This window comes from Heterodontus francisci, chromosome 17 (genome assembly GCF_036365525.1).
Source record: "Heterodontus francisci isolate sHetFra1 chromosome 17, sHetFra1.hap1, whole genome shotgun sequence".
Lineage (NCBI taxonomy): Eukaryota > Metazoa > Chordata > Chondrichthyes > Heterodontiformes > Heterodontidae > Heterodontus > Heterodontus francisci.
The window spans coordinates 42,393,904-42,417,177 of NC_090387.1; the positions used below are offsets into that span (position 1 = coordinate 42,393,904).

A 23,274-nucleotide genomic window follows, 5' to 3' on the forward strand; every position below is an offset into this window, starting at 1 on the left:
GCCAGTAGAACCAATGGTACTATTTCTCAGGGGTACACGTACTGAGACCATGTAGAGTGTGGGCTCTAACAAATCTACCTGTTTACTAAGCTTGAAGGCCATTCAGTAACAGGGGCATGTTCACTGAGCCTAATCCTTTTCTCATCTGAGGTGTCCACACAGATACATGCCAGAGTTCCAATGCCAGTTGAGGATCTCGACTTGAATTTCTTCTCCCACCGTATCATTTGTGGAGCTGCCTCACCATTTTAAAGGGACGGACCAATCTAAAGTACCTGAAAATGGTCAAATCGTAAGTTTTTCTGGCTTTCTAAATTTTGGACCAATTATGACATCTTCAGCTTCAGAGTTTTTGTTTGATGCAAATTCCTAATTTTTCAATGTAGGGTTAAGTATTTTGATTTTTTGGGGAGCTTTAACTTTGAAATAAAGGCAGTAGGAATACAAATGCCAAAACACATCAGGCCAGTACAGAGGCGGCAGAATGAGATGGATCTCCCCGAGTATGCAGACAGCATATTTAAGAGGAAAATTGGATAGACGACCTTTGCACTGGACCATTAGAGGATTGATCTCCTATCTCCAAAAGACAACAGATAAATCAGGCATCTTAATCCTGTACTCTAACTTGGCTTGCAGAAAACTGGGATCATTACCTGTTCCACCAACTAAACCCTAGAACAGTTAACAACAAAGGAGAATTTCCATTCTGCTGTTGGAATAATTTCAGCACATGATCAGGGCAGATAACGTTTTGTGGCAGCAAAATGGGACGAAAGCCACCTCTGTTGACTTCCTAGCCTAAAATCCAACCCCTCTGAATTTTCTTGTGCATTTGGCTCTTCCTGCAGCATCCCCAGTGGTTTCATTTAAGAAATTATACTGAAGGGCAGTGGCTATTACTCTTGCAAAGCACTCAGTGTAAGTTAGATTGAGAATTATAAGGTGCAGCTGTTGCCAAATTCAGCTGAGACGGGTGGAAGTGTGAAGTTTTAGAGCCTGGGTAATGTGGATAGTTTCACTAGCAATTTCCTCAGCTGGGAATTGCTTTTTGCAGCATTCTGTAATACTGTACTGGCTATATAGACCAGGACTTGCCTCTCACTGCTTCTGAGAGTGCAAGATCACTAGGGGGTTATTCCCAACCACAGTGAAAGCTTCTGAGGAGCACATATGGCATTCCCAGGGGCATATCCTTGTGTACGCTTGTATCATTAAAGAGGAGGAACAGCGCAGGATAGAGAATAGGAGAGTCTGACAGCATTTAAGGAGCATACAACAATTAGCACCCATTAAATTACACAGGTAACATAGTTAATATGAGGGCTTTATTGCAGAGATGTGTTTGAGTGCGCTTCACCAAAAAGACACTGGGGCAGTTCTACGACCATCTGCTTAAGGACCTGTAGCATTGGTCATCTGTTCTTCCTGCTCTCACTGTGTCTTTGAAGATGACCCTCACACTCAACTTTTATGGCATGGAGTCATTTCAGACAGCCACAGGGATCTCCGTAATATCACCCAGGCTGCAGTATTGACATAAATTCATCAGGTGGCTGACACATTTTACAGGAGACCCAGGTATTTCAACAATTCAGCACCACAGAAAGGCAGCAGCGAAATAGGGACATCCAGATTTACAGTGTCACAGACTGCAATTAATGGCACCCACATTGCTTTGCGAGTTCCTACCGGAAACTCCCTCTACTACCTGATCAGGAAGGATTTCCATTCCCTGAATGTACAGATTATACGTGACCAAGTTCAAAGGATTCTCTATGTCAATGCTAAATATGCTGGAAGCTGTAACAGTGCATTCATTCTTCAAAATTCAATCTTCTGTTAAGAAAATCAGCCATACTGTAAGATCCCCAAGTTTGTATCCCCTTACCCAGAGGGCATTGTGAAGGGTTTGTTGTACTCCTATTACTTTTAGAGGGTGAAGAGTGTGCTGGTGCCCAGTATGCTCACAAAAGAAAATGGAGAGTGACCAGTGTATTACTTTGCCTGCCCTGGTCATTGAACTTTTTGTTGCACTGGTTCTGCAGTCCTGGGGTTGAACAGCTGGCACTCAGTGCCAATGCCCCCCTCCCTTCACATTGCACAAGTGACATTTTGGCAGGTTATCTGCCATGCCACTAACTGTTTGCTGAGGTCAGTTTTCTGCAAGAGGTCTTGAAGGTCAGAGTCTTCAAAATTGTGGAGTCTCATTCTTTCAGGTTTTAATTATTGTTGGGGACTTTAAAAATTAAAAAATAATTTTTCAAAAAAATTCTTCCTCTTTTTTTCTCTCCATCTCTTAACCTAATTTTTTGCCCCATTATTTTGCATTGACATTGAATTAACTATTCTAACGTACACTTCCTGGCTCAGACTCTGTATGCCTCAGTAAGGGTTCTTCAATCTGATTGGTTAATGAGATACACAGTTGCTTGCTCTGTTCACACAGCTTCCAGATCCCCAGTAGAGGGTGCCACACTGTAATGGCTTTCTACTCACAGCAAGTTCCCTGTGCAAAAGCCCATAGAAAATCTGTGGGCAAGTGGAAGTGCAATGAACGGCTGGCACCATTTGTTCAGAACGGACAGGAAAATCCAGCCCATTATTCCTTATTCACCTGCTGCTCCCCTGACCTGCTGCTGCAATCTCCCGCTAGAACTTGCTTTTTAAAGACTACACTCTAATTTTGATGTGCTCCAGCAGATCAAAAAGAGAGACTTGCATTTATATAGTGACTTTCATGACCTCTGGATGCCCTAAAGCACTTTACGGGTAATGTAGTACTTTTGAAGTACAGTCAATGTTGTAATATCAGAAATACAACAGCCAATTTGTGCACAGCAAGGTCCCACAAACAACATGTGATAGTGACCAGATAATCTGTTTTTTAGTGATGTTGAGGGATAAATATTGGCTAGGACACCCAGGAAATTTATAATAGTTATATGCAATATGTTACATACCCCTGAGAGGGCAGACCAGGCGTTGGTTTAACATTTCATTCAAAGGACAGCACCTCAGAGAGTGCAGCACTCCCCCAGTACTGCACTGGAGTGTCAGCGTGGGTGCTCAAGGGCTTGATCTTACCAAATAAATCAGTGTCCCGATGCTGGGGTCATTTACGGGTCGCGCAGCCGAACATGTAGGTGGCAGCACTTCATCGGCAATTTTCTGATTTGCAGCCATTTAGAGTCTGGCCAGCAGGGAAGCTGCCCAACAACAGGTGGTGTGCGGGAATTAGAGCCGCAGGTACTTTGCCGGCACCATGTTTCATACAGGCTGCACACATAGAGGGCAGAGGAAGGAGTGCGGCAGATGTGAGCCTGTGGAGGAATGGTTGGAGTCAGAGGAAGAGTGCATTCATGTTTCAGTGACGCCTCCCTGGAAGTGCTCCTGCAGGCAGTGAGGGAATGAAGAGAGGTGCTGTTCCTGGTGGATGGAAGGAGGAGGCCAGCAAGCCTGGTGAAGAAGGCATGGCTGGAGGTGGCCAAGGAAGTCAGCAGCTGTGGGGTGATTGCACAAACATGGGTGCAATGCCAGAAGTGATTCAACGACGTTGCGAGGTCTGGCAAGGTGAGTGACATGCATGATGGAAGGTGACAGCCTTGCGTTTCTTATATGACGCTCCTGTGCGGTGATGTGGCCAACCCATGCATAGGGAATGACCAAGGACTGTGCATAGTGAGCTGCAGAGTTGCCTCATACTGGAGGGCCATGGTCAGTCAGGTGCTCGCTGCAGTGACAAGGGTGAATGGCTGCTTGCAGCAGGCCTCTAAGTGGCACGATGATGGACATTTAAAGTGGCACAGACCGATGAGCACACAATAATGGGTATGTCTGTGCTTGCAGGAAAAGCGAGCTCATAACACTAGGGAGTGGAGAAGCATGGGAGGAGGTGTGCCCTTCCTTGCTCTAGTCACGCAGATGGAGGAAGAAATGATAGAGATTGGATAGGCTGCAGCAGGCCAGTCTGTTGTAGAGGGCGAGTAGGGTGTGAGTCCATTGAGATTGAGAAAAGTGATGGTTGCTGGCACCAGACCTTCTGATGAGCATTAGCTATGGCGCCTCTGTGGCCCTTGATGACTACAGGAAGCTTCAGATCAAGGACAGGCAGAAGGATGTGAGTGGATGCGGACGTTGTTGCACTGTTGTCTCTCCTGCAAGGCCAGTAGCACATGAGGTGATGTCAACAGCATCTGAACCACATGAAACATCAGAGGAGGTGCTGCCATCTGAAGAGACAGCATCACATCAGTCCAGTGCACCCTCCATCAGCACAGATACTCCCACATCAGTGGGCACTGATACGCATTTAGAGTGGGCAGCACCAGATGGTAAGCACGGCATATGAGTAGGTGATGGAGGCGGTGACAGCTGTGACCAGTCCCCATCAGAGGTTTGAGGACAGGCCCAGCATTGCTCAGTTCCATGAAGATGTCGGGCATTGGGAGACCTCGTTGATGCAGAACGTACTGGAGCAGCAGCGTGAAATGTACGGACATCTGTCAGAGATCCCAGAGGCTATTCTCTCCCATGCACAGATAATGGAGGAGTCCATCAATGCTATGGCCTCCTCCGTTGAGACAGTGACAGTTCTCATGGAGAGCCACACACAGCAGTGGATGGAGGAGGTGCGCTCCAGCCTCCACAGCATGGCCTCATCCTTGAGCAGTGTTGAGCGATGGGTAGGTGAGATGGCCCCGAGATACATGGATCTGTTGCCAGGTGTTGTGCCATTCCACATAAGCAGGGAGTGGAGGTGGGCATTGAAAGGATCAAGGAGCAGCTGCCTAAAACCTGTGGGGGATCTTCTCAACGCACTCCTTGTGTTGATAATAGAGCCTCAGCCGCTTTGACCTTGACACAGATGCTGCCTCCAGCCCTGAGGACAGAGGCTACCCGCTGCACAGATGCAGGTGGCACAGCCTATGCCAGGAGAATCATGTGCAGATGAGGGAGTCGCGTATTTCCCTTGCACGCATGTCAATGGCCATAACCGTTGGACGCACAGGTGCATAGCCATTGGCCACCGGGTATCAATGTGCAACCCCCTCATCCTCCTCATTGGAGCAGGTGACACACTCAATGTTGTCGTCTGTTTCCAATACAACTCCTCTCAGGAGCAGCAGGTTGCACAGGGAGCAGCAGGACACCATGATTTAGGAGATCCTTGATGAGGCATATTGCAGAGTTCTTCCAGATCTATCTAAGCCATGAAACTGCATTTTCAGAATCCCAATTGCCTGTTCGATGGTCACTCTTGTAGTCACATGACAGCAGTTGTAGGTTTCCTTTGGCACTGTGTTGGGGTTCTGCACAGGTGTAGGCAGCCATGTCTTTCGTGGCTACCCCTTTTCACCCATGACGCATCCACAAAAGCGTTCAGGTAGAGTGCAGAGTTGGGGAACATGGGACTGCCTTAGGATGTATGAGTCATGGCAGCCTCCCAGGAACCTTGCACATAACTGTAGAATCCTTTTGCGGGGGGTGTCCGACAGTCTGAACATTGAGTGAGTGGAACCCCTTCCTGTTCTTGAATATGCCTGACTATTCTGAGGGAGCCTTGATGACCACATAACTCCCTGGACCAAAGGCAATCCTTCCATAGCCCCGAATCCAATTGCCCTTTCAGCCTTACTGGCCTGATTAATGCGAAACCTGATGTATTGTCCTGTCCTCTGGTATTTTGCATCTGTCGCTGGCTTGATGCAGTGATGGGCCGCTGACTGAGAAAGATCTCACAAATGTCTCCAGACAATTCCTGGAATGAGCCTGAGGCGAAAAGTTGAGCGCCGTGGTCACCTTCACTGCCACAGGCAGTGGGTGGCCACCAAATCCTATTGGCCTCAACTCCTCCTCCAGCATTTTACATAGGTCAGCAATCATCTGTCTAATCAGACGCAGTCTTCAGAGACACTGGTGCTCTGATGTATCCGTGAAGCTAAGCCTTCGTCTGCATACCCTTTGAGATGGGTAAAACTTCATCAAACAATATCCTGCCTTGTTGCCCCATGTGCCCTCCTCATCTCTGTCACATCGCAGGCTAATGGCGCTGGTGCTTCACTGCTGCTACTGCCCCTTTCCATGTGGCTGCACTCTCTCTCCCACTCACCTCCTTACTGGAGGAGTCAAATTCTGAGTGCAGAGCACCCATTTGGCTTTGGAGCCTTCATGACACAATGGCTCTGACCCCCTTGCGGTGCCTGCACCTACTGCAGGAGTCCTGGAAGATACCCTTCCGCTAACAGCCCTCTGCTATGGCCTTACATTCTGCCATCCCTCCAAAAGGCCCCAGCCTTCGATTCTCTGACCTGAGACTGCCTGCTTGTAAACGCAGCAGAACTAAATGACTGCTAGTTTTAGCCGGCACTCACCTGTCACTGAGTTCTCACCTCCTTTGAGCACACAAACCGTTGACACTTCATGGAGCCCGTATGCCCCATGAGAATTGGAAAATTTATGTCAGATTGTGGTCAATTGGCTGCTTAATAGGCTCAATTGCCTGGCTGCTGCTGGTCTGTGTGGTTCCGATCCTGCTGCCCAACTGCCCCTGGAAAAATTGGTTGGTGGTGGGAAGACATCGGGGATCTGTTCTGGCGCGTTCCCTCACCATTTTACCAGACCTCTGCTTCCAAGCCTGTCGCCACGGGACCGGTAAAATTCCGTCCCAAGTCTCTGGAGTAGAAGTCAAACCCACAACCTGCTGACTCAGAAACACGAATGCTACTCAATGAGCCACAGCTGCCACCTTCGCATTTTACACCTCCATTTTGCTACTGCAGTGCATCAGAGATTCTGATGTCAATCCCCCTCCAGACCATTGGTGGGCACAACTATTTCTCCATTGGTGTAAAAGTGATGCTCTCCACAGTGGAAATTCGCAACAATGAGCTCATTCTCTAAATGGACCAGAAGTGAAATCAAAATCAAATACAAAATCAAAACAATTTTGAAGAACAAAATAAAATATTTTTCCTACAATATGTAAAACTTTCATTAACATGTTTCTAGGAAGTAGAAATGCCTTAAGAATAACTTGGAATATATATCTTAAAGTCGATGATTGATGAGGTGGATTGGAATATTGTTATAATAACACTGCACTATTTATATTGCATCTTCCATGCTGCAAACATTGGTGAGATGAATGACCTGTTAATCTGTTCTTTCATCATGAAGAAAAGAATATTGACCACAGCCATGAGAAGAACTCTCTCCTCTTCCTTGATTAGTTCTATCAGACCTTGAACCTCCCTGTGATCAGGTAGAGAACACCTCCTTTAACATCTCATCCAGAGGGTGCCACCTCCAAAAATGCATGGCTACTTCAATGCCCTGGTGGAGACAGCCTAGATTATTCATTCCAAATCTGGTACAGAGTTCAATTCCACACCTTTCTGACTCAGACGTGAGAGTGCTGCTGACTGACACAAAAGCATTGATTCTCATGTGACTCTATTCGTTGAGTGGGCCCACTGCGCTCCTGGTGAACTTCGTCAGAGGCCCAAACCATTTTCACAGTCGTGCCTCATTAAAATATTCTCAGTGAGCTGCCCTTACATGGGGGGTGGTGGGGGAGTAGGAAGTTCAATGGCTCCTCCAGATATAAGGCCCCGCAATATTTAATTAGAGGGGAGCAAGTGCTAGCAGGGGTGGGGGTCATGGGAATATTTTCTGGGGCCAGGAGAAACATTCATAACTCCACAAAAATCATGAATAGAACTCGCCTGGAGTGTTCTCAGGGCAGCCTTCAGTGGTCCCTTTAACACTAACATTGCATTGATGTCCTGTGTATGTCATCAGAACCCTATTCAGAGAGATAAATGAAGCTGCTGCCTGTGTTGGGCAGGAGTGCTATAGACGACTGTTTCGAATGGTGGACTGGACATCAGTGGGAATGCTAAATGCTGCTCAGCAATTTTAGTCTTGTTACTGTCCCGTTCTTGCTGAAAAGTGGAATGATAACAATACCAAAAGCAGCCCCATTCTTTGCGAGGCATGAGGGTAACATTAACAACAGGTCTCTTTACTATCTTAAGAAGGAAAAGGAAATACAGCTTCTGTTAAGAACCTGCACTAAACTGTTGAATGGATAAAATATGTTGATACTTGTTGAGAAAAAATGCAATGTATTAATATTGGTACAAAAGCAAAATACTGCAGATGCTGGAAATACTCAGCAGGTCAGGCAGCATCTATGGAGAGAAACCGTTAATCGGAACTATTAATATTGCTGTACTGTTATTTTATTATGATACAAATACAAAAATACCATGTCTATAGTATATTACATAAAAATAGTTCGTTATGAAAAGTCTTATGTACACACTCTTTGGGCAGGATTTTCCCTGTGGGTTTTAAGGATGCTTACATTAGGGACAAATGGGGGTCAGAAGCCAGCACTGTGAAGCAAACAGTCACCCAGCTGTGATTTTGCCCGAATTGACCAATTAGTGACGGTCGGCAGGCTCACGAAGCAGCACTGAAGGAGCAGCAGGCTGCCTTTTCTGTTAAATAAGAGAAATAAGAAAGAGGTGCCCTCTCTCCAACTTTTTAAGTTTTAGATAAAAAATAAATAGCCGGGCCGCCATTGTGGAGAGGGCAGCCTGTGGCTGCATCTGAAGCCAGCAGTGTGGGGGGAGGGGGGGAGGGGGGTGTGGGGGTAGAGTCTCAAAGCCTGCCTAGAGCGCTGGGCTCATGGTCTCCTGCTGGGAGGCCACCTTTAGGCAACTGGGCTGTTCCCTGACACCTCCAGGTGCCTGGAGCTCAACTGGAGAATTCCAGTCGACCTCTGACTATCGGCCTTAATAGGCCTTTAAACAGCCTTAATTGGCTACCCACCACTAGTCGGCAGGTACCTCTGCTGCCCTCCCAGCCTCACCATCCCACCTCCAGGAAGATGGCCTGCGGGCATGATAATGTTGGGAAAGCAGCACGTCTGCCGGTGGTGAGAAATTCTGTGCCTGCCTGCCTCCGTGCCCACCCCCATCAGGGCCTAAAAATTCAGCCCTTCCTGTCTGTCTTAGGTGTTAGCTGACTCGGTTGGTACCACTCTTGCCTTTAAGTCAGAAGGTTGTGTGTTCAAGTCCTCCCCCCCACAGACTTGAGCACAAAAACCTAGGCTGACACTAAGGGAAAGCTGCACTGCTGGAGGTGCACTCTTTCCGATGAGGCTGTGGCAGTCCTTGGAGTTGGATGTAAAAGATCCCATGGCACTGTTCCAAAGAAGAGCAGGGAAGTTATTCTCTGGTGTCCTGGCCAATATTTATCCCTCAATCAACATCTCAAAAATAGGTTATCAGGTCATTATCATATTACTGTTTGTGGGAGCTTGCTGTGTGCAAATTGGCTGCTGCGTTTCCTACATTACAACAGTGACTACACTTCAAAAGTACTTCATTGATTGCAAAGCACTTTGGGAAGTCCTAAGGTTGTGAAAGGCACTATATTGTTTCTGTTATGTTTTCAGCACACTTCTTGCATGAACTTTTTCCCATTATGAATTCTTATGGCCATATTTAATACAGATTTTCCATGTGTAAACTTGTCATGCTGATTGCACTATCATGAGTGACTGTCCAGCACCTTTCTAAGCTCTCAGTGGCAGCTCATCTGCCATCTTCTTGTTTTTATACTGATTTTTCTCCTGAGGTAACTTGCCCTTGACATCAAGGCAGCATTGACCAGGTATGGCATCAAGGAGCCCTAGCAAAACTGGAGTCAGTGGGAATCAGGAGGAAAACACTCTGCTGGTTGGAGTCACACCCAGCACAAAGAAAGATGGTTGTGGTTGTTGGAGGTCAATGATTTCAGCTCCAGGACATCACTGCAGGAGTTTCTCAGGGTAGTGTCCTAGGCCCAACCATCTTCAGCTGCTTCATCAATTACCTTCTTTCAATCATAAGGTCAGAAGTGGGGATGTTCGCTGATGATTGCACAATGTTCAGCATCATTCGCGACTCCTCAGATACTGAAGCAGTCTGTGTAGAAATGCAGCAAGACCTGGACAATATCCAGGCTTGGGCTGATAAGTGGCAAGTAACATTCACGCCACACAAGTGCCAGGCAATGACCATCTCCAACAAGAGAGAATCTAACCATCTCCCCTTGACTTTCAATTGTAATACGATCACTGAATCCCTCACTATCAACATCCTGGAAGTTACCATTGACCAGAAACTGAACTGGAGTAGCCATATAAATACTGGAGCTACAAGAGCAGGCCAGAGGCTAGGAATCCTGCGGCGAGTAACTCACCTCCTGACTCCCCAAAGCCTGTCCACCATCTATAAGGCACAAGTCAGGAGTGTGATGAAATACTCTCCACTTGCCTGGATGGGGGCAGCTCCAATAACGCTCAAGAAGCTCAACACCATCCAGGACAAAGAAACCTGCTTGATTGGCACCCCATCCACAAACAATCACTCCCTCCACCACCGACGCACAGTGGCAGCAGTGTGTACCATCTACAAAATGCACTGCAGCAATGCACCAAGGCTCCTTAGACAGCACCTTCCAAACCCGGGACCTCTACCACCTAGAAGGACAAGGGCAGCAGTTGCATGGGAACACCACCACCTGCAAGTTCCCCTCCAAGTCACACAGCATCCTGACTTAGAACTATATCGCCGCTGTTCCTTCACTGTCACTGGGTCAAAATCATGGAACTCCCTTCCTAACAGCACTGTGGATGTACCTACCCCACATGGACTGCAACAGTTCAAGAAAGTGACTCACCACCACCTTCTCAAGGGCAATTATGGATGGGCAATAATTGTTGACATAGCCAGCGATGCCCACATCCCATGAATGAATAAAAAAGACTATCATCCTTAGCTTTAAACTTATAAGTCCTCTCCATAGCCCAACCGTTGCCTCCTCGTTCCTCTGCCAATATATCATGCCCCTCCATCATTCCAACTCAGTCGCCAAACTACACCATCCCACCATAACATATCCAACTTTGCACTTCGATTCAAATCATCACACAGCTGGACACTAACTAAAATATCATTTTTTTTAAATGCTGTCATATTATTTGTATACAAAATGCTCCATGTAAGATATGTTCAATGGTTTATGCACATGATGGAAAAAATTCCACATTTTTAACATGTATAGCGTATGTACATATACTAGTACCCCAATGAAAAATGTATATATCTCACAAATATTGTTACTTTCATTTCTTTTTTCCAAATGTCTAGAATTATTATAAACTGTATATTATTTTTCCCAATTTCCTATTCCTTGCATTCATTTTATTCTAATTTCTAATTTGCTTTACTTTGACAGCTTCTCTGTTACACCATTTAATCCTCCTGTTCTTATTGAACAACTCATAATCTACTTTCCTGTGAGAAACACGATGGGACAGCTACAGTAATAATAAAAATTCAAAGTATTATACAAAAACAAGAACAGAATGCATGCCATGAAAATGAGGCCTAAATTACATCTGCACCCTCGGATCTAATTATTCATTGGCCTCTAACCTTGCTTTAGCTGACGACTACACTTGGCCGTGACTCCCTGTGTACAGCATCATGGAAGATCAACTAGTAATATAGTAAAACCCTTGAGTTTGTCTTGCCTCCAGCATGTTGAAATCAATGGGTAATGGTGTAACAGTAATGGTAATGCCTGTTATTCTTGCTTACTTCTGAGATAGCACTGTAGCTCTGAAGCAACAAACACAGACGTCAGAGTTGGACTCTAGCCGTATTGGGCAGGATGGGATTTCTGCCCGCTCCCAACTTCTCCACTTATCCACTGAACTTTCCTTCTCGGTTTCTCATTATCAGTAGGGAGTGGATTTGGAGCAATGATGCTAATTGGATTACCACCGCGGGTGGTATTATTCCAGCCTTTAAAAGGCTGCAGCTAGGTTTAGGGATGCATCAGTGTTACGAACAGGTGAGAAAGGTGTCCAGGGTTCCCTTTTAGTCTTCACCTGGTCTTACTGTAACAGGGTTTAATTTTAAACACACCGTGTTTTAGCTCCCCCTTGATGAATCCTTGTTCACCACTTTCCAATTATAAGGCAAAGAAATTAGCACAAACAGGCTTTCTTAGGTTTAAAAGTGAAATTTATTAAAACTTAAATTCTAATTCAGTTAATGCCTACGGATACACGTCGCACCCCACGCTAGCAAGCATACGCGATACGCATATGCAAATAGAGACAGAAAAAAGCAGAAGAAAAAGTAGAGAGATTTGAGGCAATCTCTGAAGAAGGGATTTTGTTACTGTACTTTGAGCTTGCTGTAAACCTTGCTTGTAGGTAGATCTTGCTTTTCGTTGGGGCCCAGTATTCTTCTTAAACCTGTTCACTGTAGGAGACTTTTCTCTCTTGGGGTTCATATGTCTTCAGTGGTTTCTGAAGCTGGTGAGAGAGATGAGAGCAGACAGTAGAGAGATGTTCTCAGTCCAGGAGCAAAGAGCTTTCTGAGTTCCAGCACTGTTTCTCCAATTTAAAACTCCCCTAGTTGGCCAGCAGGTAGTCATGTGACCGACTGGTTTGACCAGGTCTCTTTTGTGTACTGGGGAGCAGGGACTGGCTCCTTTGTTCCAACACTGTCTGCTAATATGAAAAAATGTCTTTCCAATCAGGGGCCTGGCAACCCCTTGTAATAAGCCTTCTTGTTTTCCCAGCAGCAATTTTAAAATTTAATGTCCATGTGGCGAAATTAATATGCATCATTCTTGGCGAGTGGGGACCTGCATGACAATCGGTTTCTGAACAGTTGGACGCTCGTGGAAGATGTCCGAAGGAGCAGCAACATTGACAGCAACAGCAAAAAGGAAGGCTTCCAGATACTCTGATACATCTGTTGCCTGCAGAAGGATTAAAAGGGATCAACTTTTAGTCTCTAAAGGGAGGAAGCCTCATAGCAGGCAGGTTCAGGCTATCTGGAGGATAATTGCTGAAGCAGTCAATGTAATCTCCATTACCCCAAGAATTGCCATGTGTAGGAAGAGGGCTAATAACCTCACAAGAAATGTTAAGTTAAGTCACGGCATTGTTGCTAATCTACATCCTTTACTACAGATAGAGGCTTCACTAACCTTCCCTCTCATATTCTTTCTGTGTCATCACTTGGGTAACAGGGAATCTCATTTATGCAACGGAGAATTTCTTTCAATACTTAAACATCATCTGGATTCACAATCATTTTGTCAATTCTCATAGTCTACCACAAGGGCTTTTATTACAATTACACAAAGTATACAGCACAGAAATAGGTCACGTGACCCAACCAGTCCATGATAGCATTTATGTTCCACTCGAGCTTCCTACCATCCTTTTTCATCTCACTTATAAGCATAACCTTCTATTCTTTTTCTCCCTCACATGCTTTTTTAGCTTTCCCTTAAATGCATGTATACTATTTACCTCAACTACTCTCCAGGGTAATGAGTTACACATTCTCACCACTCTTTGGTAAGGAAGTTTCTTTTAAATTTCCTATTGATTTCATTGTAACTATCTTATATTGATGGCCTCTAGACTTGCTGTTCCCCATAAATGGAAACACTCTCTCTGTCTACTCTATCAAAACCTTTCATAATATTAAAGATCTCTGTTTGTTCATCCCTCAGTCGGCTCTTTTCAAGAGAAAAGAGACCTAGTCTGTTCATCCTTTCCTTATAGGTATAACCTTGCAGCTCTGATAACATCCTTGTAAATCTTGCAACACCCTTTCCACTGCCTCCATATCTTTTTTATAATATGGTGACCAGAACTGTACATAGTACTCTAAGTGTGGTCTAACCAAAGTCTGAAAGACGTTTAACATAACTTCTCTACTTTTCAATTCTGTCCTTCCAGGAATAAAGTCTAGTTCTTGGTTTGCTTTTTATCGCCTTATTAACCTGCGCCACTACTTTCAGGGCTCCGAGGCCCCTTTGCTCCTTTATCACATTCAGATTATTATTTTCCAAGTAGTATACAACCTCCTTGTTTTCTCACCAAAATGTAATACCTCACATTTATCTGTATTAAGATCCATTTGCCAATTATATGCCCCATCTGCAAGTTTGTTAATGTCTCCTTGTAATTTGTAGAGTGAGAAACAGAGTTAACGTTGCAAGTTGATGACCTTTCATTGACCTGAAATGTTAACTCTGTTTCTCTCGCCACAGATGCTGCTAGTCTTGCTGAGTATTTCCAGCCTTTTCTATTTTTATTTCATATTTCCAGCATCAACGGTATTTTGCTTTTGTCTTCTTGTAATTTGTTGCAGTCCTCCTCAATATTGACTATTTCGCCAGTCTTCCCTTCCCCTCCCCTGTCAACATTCCGAAGGGATCGTTCCCTCCATGACAGTCTGGCCCACTCCTCCATCACCCCCGACACCTCGTCCCTTTCCCATGGCACCTTCCCATGAAATCGCAGGAGGTGTAATACCTGCCCTTTTACCTCCTCTCTCCTCACCATCCAAGGCCCCAAACACTCCTTCCAGGTGAAGCGGTGATTTACTTGTACTTTCTTCAACTTAGTATACTGTATTCGCTGCTCACAGTGCTGGTCACCTCTACGTTGGGGAGACCTCCGCTCAGTCCATAACCATGACCCTAAGCTTCTGGTTGCTTGCCATTTCAGCACATCACTTGCTCTCATGCCCACATTTCTGTTCTTGGCCTCCTGCAGTGTTCCAGTGAACACCAACACACGTTTGAATAGCAGCACCTGACCTCTCGATTAGGCACTCTACAGCCTCGTGGATTCAACCTTGAGTTCAACAGTTTCAGAACATGACTGCCTTTTATATCTATTTTTCTATTTTTTATTTTATTTTCTTTTTTCACCATGTGCCTGTTTTTTCATGTGGACAGAGCTGCTCATTACTCTGCCATTAGGTTGATAGGTTAATTGGCCGTTAGCAATTGCCCCTAGTATAGGTAGGTGGTAGGGAAATATAGGGACGGGTGGGGATGTGGTATGAATATGGGATTAGTGTAGGATTAGTATAAATGGGTGGTTGATGGTCGGCACAGACTCGGTGGGCCGAAGGGCCTGTTTCAGTGCTGTATCTCTAAACTAAACTAAACTAAACTAAACACTCTCTCTGGACTAATGCTTTGTTCTTCACCACAAGCATGAACATACTCTTTGCCTTTGTCCCATGACAGCTTCGTTACTTAATCTCACCTGCCTGCAGCCTATCACACACATTCCCTTTTGTTCTGTTCCCTACCAAACCCCCCACGCCCAACCTCACTTGCTTAAAACCTAATTCTTCTCTAACCGTTGCCAGTTCTGATGAAAGGTCACAGAGCTGAAACGTCAACTCTGCTTCTTTCTCCACAGATGCTGCCTGACCTGCTGAGTATTTCCAGCACTCTCTGTTTTTATTACCCCCAATTTGGTGTTGTCCGCAAATTCAGAAATTGTGTTTTTGATTCCAAAGTCTAACTTGTTAATATGAATTATGAAGAGCACTTCCCGCAGTACTGATCCTTATGAGACTCCACTTCCAATCTTCTGCCACTCTGAATAGCTATCTTTTAATCCTACTCTCTGCTTTCTGTCTTGCAGGCAGCTAACTATCTGTTCTGCTACTTGTTGCCTGACTTGGCATGCTCTGACCTTATTCATCAGTCCTTATCAATTTAGATACATTTTTAGAAATCTAGATACATTACATCTGTTTTATTACTTTTGTCTACTTTCTCTGTTACTTCTTCAAATAATTCAAAGAGTGTGGTCAAGCAAGGAATTCCGTTTTGAAACTCATGATGACTATTGTTATGACCAGGTGAGAAAGGTGTCTGGGGTTCCCTTTCAGCCTTCACGTGGTCTTACTGTAACAAAGCACCATGTTTTGAGCTCCCTCTTGGTGAACGCTTGTTCTCCACTTTCCAATTATACGACAAAGAAATGAGCACAAACAGGCTTTCTTAGGTTTAAAGAAGGAAAGTGAAATTTATTAAAGATTAAACTTAAACTCTAATTCGGTTAACGCCTACGGATACACGACGCACCCATGCTAGCATGCATACGCGATACTCACATACAGATAGGGACAGAAAAGAGCAGAAGAAATAAAGTGCAAAGGTCTGAGGCAATATCTGAAGAGTTTTTCGTTATGGGTCTTCGAACTCACTATAGTCCTTGCTTGTAGGTAGATCTTGCTTTTCGTTGGGGCCCAGTATTCTTCTTAAACCTTGTTCACTGTAGGAGACTTTTCTCTCTTGGGGTTCATGTGTCTTCAATTGATTCTGAAGCTGGTGAGAAAGAGATGGGAGTGGACAGGAGAGGTTCTTTTCAATCCAGGAGCCAAGAGCTTTCTGCCAGTTCAAAAATTGTCTCTACAATTTAAGACTCCCCAAGTTCGCCAGTAGTGTGGTCACGTGACCAACTGATTTGACCAGTTTCGTTCTGTATATTGTATGGGAGTAGGGGAATGCTCATTTGTTCCAACACTGTCTGCTAATATGCAAAAATGTCTTTCCAGCCAGGGGCCTAGCAATTCCTTGGAACCGGCCTTCTCTTCTTCCCAGCAACAATTTTGAAATTTAATGTCCATGTGGCGAAATTAATGTGCCTCATTCTTGGCAAGTGGGGGCCTGGGTGACACCTCCACACCCTGGGGAATGAAATGCGATTTGAAAAAAAAGTTACATTTCATGAAAAGCGTTGAGAGAAAAATATATAAGATACAGAAAACCATGCATTTCTCTCATTCATTCCCATTCATTCGTAAATCTTAAAGCTTATTAAAATTGTCGTTTCTGAGTGCCAGTGCTGCTTTAATGACCCCTTTTTGGCATCTCAGTAACCATGTGGCTCTTTGGGGAAGTTGTTCTTCAGTTTGTCCATTGCCTGACGGCCTAGGGTCTTTGTTCCTGTTGAGGTCATTTTTTTCAGGAGAGATAGTAGTGGGTGGGTCTATCCTGAACTTTCTTTCAGTACTTTGCTGAGTTATGCAAAGGCTTTTGACTTCAGGGGATGGGTGGTTCCTTTTTTCTCTGACTGTGGGGGAGGATTCTTTGTTAATCTCCCCTTTGTTCTTTGGGACATTCCTGCCTCCAGGTATTGGTGCAGACTCTACTGCACTCACCTGTGGCACTTCGACTAGGTAAGGCATCCCCTCACGGTTTCTTTGTCTCTGCTGATTCCTGTAAATGCTGTTCGCAACTCTGGTGGGGTGTTTCTAGTATCTGCATTTACATAAGAGGATGTGGGGTCCAACTTTTCACATTTTTCGGGGTTGGCAGACTGGACAGTAGGGGTTTTCATCTGGGATTCCTATTGGACTTCCTTTAACCTGCCCGCTTGGTCACTTTTTCCCCTTCTCTTCCTAAACTTTTGCCAGCCTTGTGCCTGTCCCCTTTTGTTCTTGGTGGGGGTCCCTTACAGTTCACCAGCCCTCAGCTGGAGGGTTCTCCTAACACTGGTACAGGGCTGAGGAGTGCAGGCTGGGGTTTGCCCTCAACCTGGCACATGGCAACTCCTGCAGTACTCCACCGCATCTTTATAGAGTTTTGGCCTATCAAACTGCTGTCTTATGTGGGCTTTGGTCTTTTGTATACTGGCATGTACAGTCACTGTAGTCTCATGGGCCCTTCTTAATATTTCTCTGCGGTACCTCTATGGCAGCACTAACTGGTGAACAACTGTCCACTCCTTGCTGTCAGGTCTGTGAGAAGAACTCCATTTCCTCATCAGTACCACATTCTTTACATAGTTGCACTCAGGGACTCCCTCTGCTTCACTTTCAGACTGGGCTGCCTGTGCTAACTCTCGCAATACTGGGTCGGCTCACAGCCTCAGCTAGGGAAAATCCAGTTAATTCATTCCCTGGGTCTCCTAACTTACCAAAGAAAGTCTCAGACAGACAGACCTGGTCATCTGCCCGCAATGCTAATTCTGTCTCCTCTGGGGGAGTTGGTTTGATCATGGCCTGTTCCACGACACATTCAGGGAAACTGCAGGAGACCGTTTCCTGCCATTGCCCTTTCCCTCTGACCTCCTGCAGTCTTTCTTTCACTACCCGGGGTGGGGGCGGGGTGCGGTGGGGGCTACCATCTTCACCCCCGCCAGATCTTAACTAGGAGCAGGTCAACCCCATCCACAGGCAAACTAGGGACAATCCCTACGGTCACCAGTCCCGAAACTAAGTCGCAGTCCAGGTGCACCCGGTGTACAGGTACAGGCAAACACTGCCCTGCAATACCATTCACCACCATTCTGGTGTTCATTGCACTCTCTGGGGGAAAGATCAGGCCTTTTCCTAGTAAAAGGGATCTGGTACCCCCTGTGTCTCTGAGAATCACTATGGGCTTGCTTGCCCCCACTTTAGGGGTATGGGGTTACTTTCCCTTCAGACAAGAACCTTGATGAGCCTCAGGAATCCTATTAAATTTTCTTGCACTTGCAGCCGTAAGCTTCCTATGTCTCACTCTTACTGCAGTTAAAGCCACAGCTTGCTCTGCTGTGCTTTCCATCAGGTTCCTGTCTTCACTGAGCGGGTGTGTCCTGATTAACCCTACCAGTATTCCCTTTAGTTTCCAGCATTCAGCTTTTAAATGCCCTGCTTTATTACAATGGAAGCACACAGGTATCTGGGTCTCACTTTTGCTCACAGCACCTTCCTTTTTTGGCTGGACGAGGACCCCTGTGTCTACTGCTTTCCTTTCTCTCCCAGGACTACCTGGGCGGATATCTCCTTCCCACCCTTTGTCCCTTTCGGATTTGTTTAGAGATACAGCACTGAAACAGGCCCTTCGGCCCACCGAGTCTGTGCTGACCATCAACCACCCATTTTTACTAATCCTACGCTAATCCCATATTCCTACCACATCCCCACCTGTCCCTATATTTCCCTTCCACCTACCTATACTAGGGGCAATTTATAATGGCCAATTTACCTACCAACCTGCAAGTCTTTTGGCTTGTGGGAGGAAACCGGAGCACCCGGAGAAAACCCACGCAGACACAGGGAGAACTTGCAAACTCCACACAGGCAGTACCCGGAATCGAACCCGGGTCCCTGGAGCTGTGAGGCTGCGGTGCTAACCACTGCACCACTGTGCCGCGTGGGGGTGATTAGGAAAGGTTCTCCCCTGGGAAATAGACTTATAAATTAAAGCAAACTCATCAGCCAGAACGGCCGCTTGCCGGGTTCCCTGAACCCGCTGCTCCTCTACATGGGTCTTTATTGATGTGGGAGAGAGGTTTTGAATGCCTCTAATGGAACTACGTCCCTGAGATTCTCATAGCTGGGCTGTACTTTAAGAGCCCTCAGCCACTGGTCAAAAGCCAGCTGTTTACTTCTTTCAAATTTCAGATTAAGTTTGATTAGCTTGCTTCTTGAGTATTCTAAACTTTTGGCGATAGGCTTCGGGTACTAATTCATATGCCTCGAGGATAGCATTTTGGTCAGTTCATAATTTGATGAACTCTCATCTGGCAACAAGGAACAAACCTCATCGGCTTTTCTGGTTAGTTTGCTTTGCAGTAAGAGAGACCAGGTCTCAGCTGGCCATTTTAGCTGCCTTGCCAGTTTCTCAAAAGACACAAAAAATGCCTCCACATCTCCCTCATTGATTTTTGGGATTAGATGAGCTAGTTTTAACAATTCTGTACCCAGCCCTGAATTACACTCCCGGATATTGTCCATGCTTTCACTGGGGTTAGTCTGTCGCCGCCTAGTTAACTCAAGCCGCTTCAACTCTCTTTCTTCGCATTCTTTCTGGGATATTCTTTCTCTCTCTCCTGCCTTTCATTTTCTTCACATTCCTTCTGGAAGGGTCTTTCTTTCTCCCTCTCCTGCCTCTCTCTCTTTCTCTTTTTCCTGGTGTCTCCCTTTCTCTTTCTCTCTCCCTGTCTTCTAATTCAAGTTTCCTTTGTTCCAAATTGTACCCTGTATGGGTCTACTTCTAGCACTACTTCTGCTTCTTCAGATTCAAGGGAAAAATGGTTGGCCACTAGCCTTAGGAGTTCAAACTTCCTAGCCTTGCCACGTACAGTGATGCCACACTGCTCAGCTATTTTCCTCAACTCCTCCATAGACAGTGCTTTTAACTTGTCCCAAGTTACTTCACCCTGGCTTGGAGAGCTACTAGCTTCAGTTGCAGACATGTTTGTATTCAATTACACACAACCACAAGAAAATCTGTATTAATCTTGCTCTTTTTTTTTTGACTGGGAACAATTTGACTTCCCACTTCCAATTTCTCTCGTTTGTCTGTGGGTAAAATTCTGGACGCGAGCACCCAGATTTCTGTTACGACCAGGTGAGAAAGGTGTCTAGGGATCTTTTACTGTCTTCACCTGGTCTTACTGTAACAGGTTTGATTTTAAACACACTGTGTTTTGAGCTCCCCCTTGGTGAATCCTTGTTCACCGTTTTCCAATTATAATGCAAAGAAACCAGCACAAACAGGCTTTCTTAGGTTTAAAGAAGAAAGGTTGAACTTTATTAAACTTAAACTCCAATTCAGTTAATGCCTACGGATACACGATGCGCCCATGCTAGCTTTGCATACATGATACATGCATAGAAACATAGAAAATAGGAGCAGGATTAGGCCATTCAGCCCTTCAGGTCTGCTCTACCATTCAAAAAAGATCATGGCTGATCATCTAATTGAGTACCCTGTCCCCGCTTTCTCCCCATATCCCTTGATCCCTTTGGCATTAAGAAATATATCTATCTCCTTCTTGAATATATTTAATGACTTGGCCTCCACTACCTTTTGCGGTAGAGTAATCCACAGATGCCCAACCTCTGAGTGAAGAAATTTCTCCTCATCTCGGTTCTAAATGGCTTACCCCGTATCCTGAGACTGTGACCCCTGGTTTTGGACTTCCCAGCCATCGAGAACATCGTCCCTGCATCTAGTCTGTCTAGTCCTGTTAGAATTTTATAGGTTTCATGGGATCCCCTCTCATTCTTCTAAACTCAAGTGATTATGGGTCTAGTTGACCCAATCTCTCCCCAGACGTCAATCCTGTCATCCCAGGAATCAGCCTAGTAAATCTTCTTTTGACTCCTTCCATGGCAAGAACATCCTTCCTCAGATAAGGAGACCAAAACTGCATACAATACTCCAGTTGTTGTGTCACCAAGGCCCTTTATAACTGCTTTGCTCCTGTACTCAACTCCTCTTGCCATGAAGGCCAACATACCATTCGACTTCCTAACTGCTTGCTGCACCCGAATGCTTGCTTTCAGCGACTGGTGTACAAAAACGCCCAGGTCTCGTTGCACCTCCCCCTTTCCCAATTTGTCATCATTCAGATAATAATCTGCCTTTCTGTTTTTACAACCAAAGTGGATAACCTCACATTTATCCCCGAGCAGAAGAAATAAAGTGGAAACGTTGGAGGCAATATCTGAAGAGTTTTTTGTTACGGGTCTTCGAGCCCACTGTATAGTCCTTGCTTGTAGGCAGATCTTGCTTTTCGTTGGGGCCCAGTATTCTTCTTAAACCTTGTTCACTGTAGGACACTTTTCTTTCTTGGGGGTCATGTGTCTTCAATGGATTCCGAAGCTGGTGAGAAAGAGATGGGAGCAGACAGGAGAGGTTCTTTTCAATCCAGGAGCCAAGAGCTTTCTGCCAGTTTAAAAATTGTCTCTACAATTTAAAACTCCCCAAGTTGGCCAGCAGGGTGGTCATGTGACCGATAGGTTTGACCAGTTCCGTTCTGTATATTGTATGGGAGCAAAGGATAGCTCCTTTGTTCTGACATTGTCTGCTAATATGCAAAAATGTCTTTCCAGCCAGGGGCCTGGCAATTCCTTGGAATCGGCTTTCTCTTCTTCCCAGCAACAATTTTGAAATTTAATGTCCATGTGATGAAATTAATGTGCCTCATTCTTGGCAAGTGGGGGCCTGCATGACACTATTCATTATTGTATTTTTGGTTTCTAGATGTTTTTTCTATTTTCTTCTATGGGATTCAATTATGTTTTCTACCATTGATGTTAAGTTGACTGGTGTATAATTCCTGGACATGTTCTATTTCCTTTGTTAAATATATGTATAAGTCAGCTTCTCCTAGCCTTGAAGCAGTTTTTTAAAATTCATTCATAGGATGTGGGCATCGCTGGCCAGGCCAGCATTTATTGCCCATCCCTAAGTGCCCTTGAGAAGGTGGCAGTGAGCTGCCTTCTTGAACCGCTGCAGTCCACATGGGGTAGGTATACCCACAGTGCTAGCAGTTAGATACAACTGAGTGGCTTGCTAGGCCATTTTAGAGGGCATGTAAGAGTCAACACATTGCTGTGGGTCTGGAGTCACATGTAGGCCAGACCAGGTAAGGACAGCAGATTTCCTTCCCTAAAGGGCATTAGTGAACCAGATGGGTTTTTACAACAATCGACAATGGTTTCATCATGGCCATCATTAGACTAGCTTTTTTTTAAATTCCAGATTTATTAAATGAATTCAAATTCCACCTTCTGCTGTGGTGGGATTTGAACCCATGTCCCCAAAGCTATACCCTGGGTCTCTGAGTTACTAGTCCAGTGACAATACCACTACGCCACCGCCTACTCGTTAAAGGGATTAAGGTTCAGTTAAAGGGATAGTGAACCTGCAGGTCTCATCATGCTGGGACGCATGTGCTTATTTGGGATGAAGCATGTGTCCATGCCACTCACATTACTTTGTCATTATATTCTCTCCCTGTAAAGGAAAGTACGAAGTCTAGTCACTGCCAGAGAACTGCAACTGGGGAGGTACTGAAAACCAATATTAAGTCTACACAAACAGGAGGTTTGGCATTTAATAGTAGAAAAAGCTGTGGGAGACAGTGAGGTTGGAGGTGAGGTGGCAGCAAAAGGTTAGCGAAGGCTGAGCAAGGCTTATCATAGGTACTATCAGCTTTGCGTGCTTCTCAATGTATTGCAATGCTCTTAGGGTACTATTTCTTCAAGGGGAAGACCATGTCAAGAGTATTGTTGACAATTCTGGGTACCACACCTTAGAAAGGATATATTGGCCTTGGAGGGAATGCAGCATATGTTTACCAGAGTGATACCTGGACTCCAAGGGTTAATTTACGAGGAGCGATTACACAAACTGGGATTGTATTCCCTGGACTTTAGGAGGTTATGGGGTGATTTGATTGAAGTTTCCAAGATCTTAAGGGGAACAGATAGGATAGATAGAGAAAAACTATTTCCACTGGCTGGGGACGAGGGGTCATAATCTAAAAATTAGAGCCGGAGCTTTCAGGAGTGAAATTCGGAACACTTCTACATGCAAATGGTGGAAGAAGTTTAGAACTGTCTTCTGCAAATGGCAATTGTTGCTAGA

General features: G+C 45.2%; 1 long non-coding RNA gene across 1 annotated transcript in view; it reads left to right on the forward strand.

Annotated features, from left to right (window-relative positions):
• LOC137378877 (uncharacterized) overlaps positions 1-23,274 on the forward strand; it is a 66,330-nt gene that overhangs the window by 2,664 nt on the left and 40,392 nt on the right. The window contains exon 2 of the long non-coding RNA XR_010976699.1: positions 1-292. This exon is cut by the window's left edge and continues 751 nt beyond it. This is a non-coding gene — a long non-coding RNA (uncharacterized lncRNA). The remainder of the gene's footprint in view (positions 293-23,274) is intronic.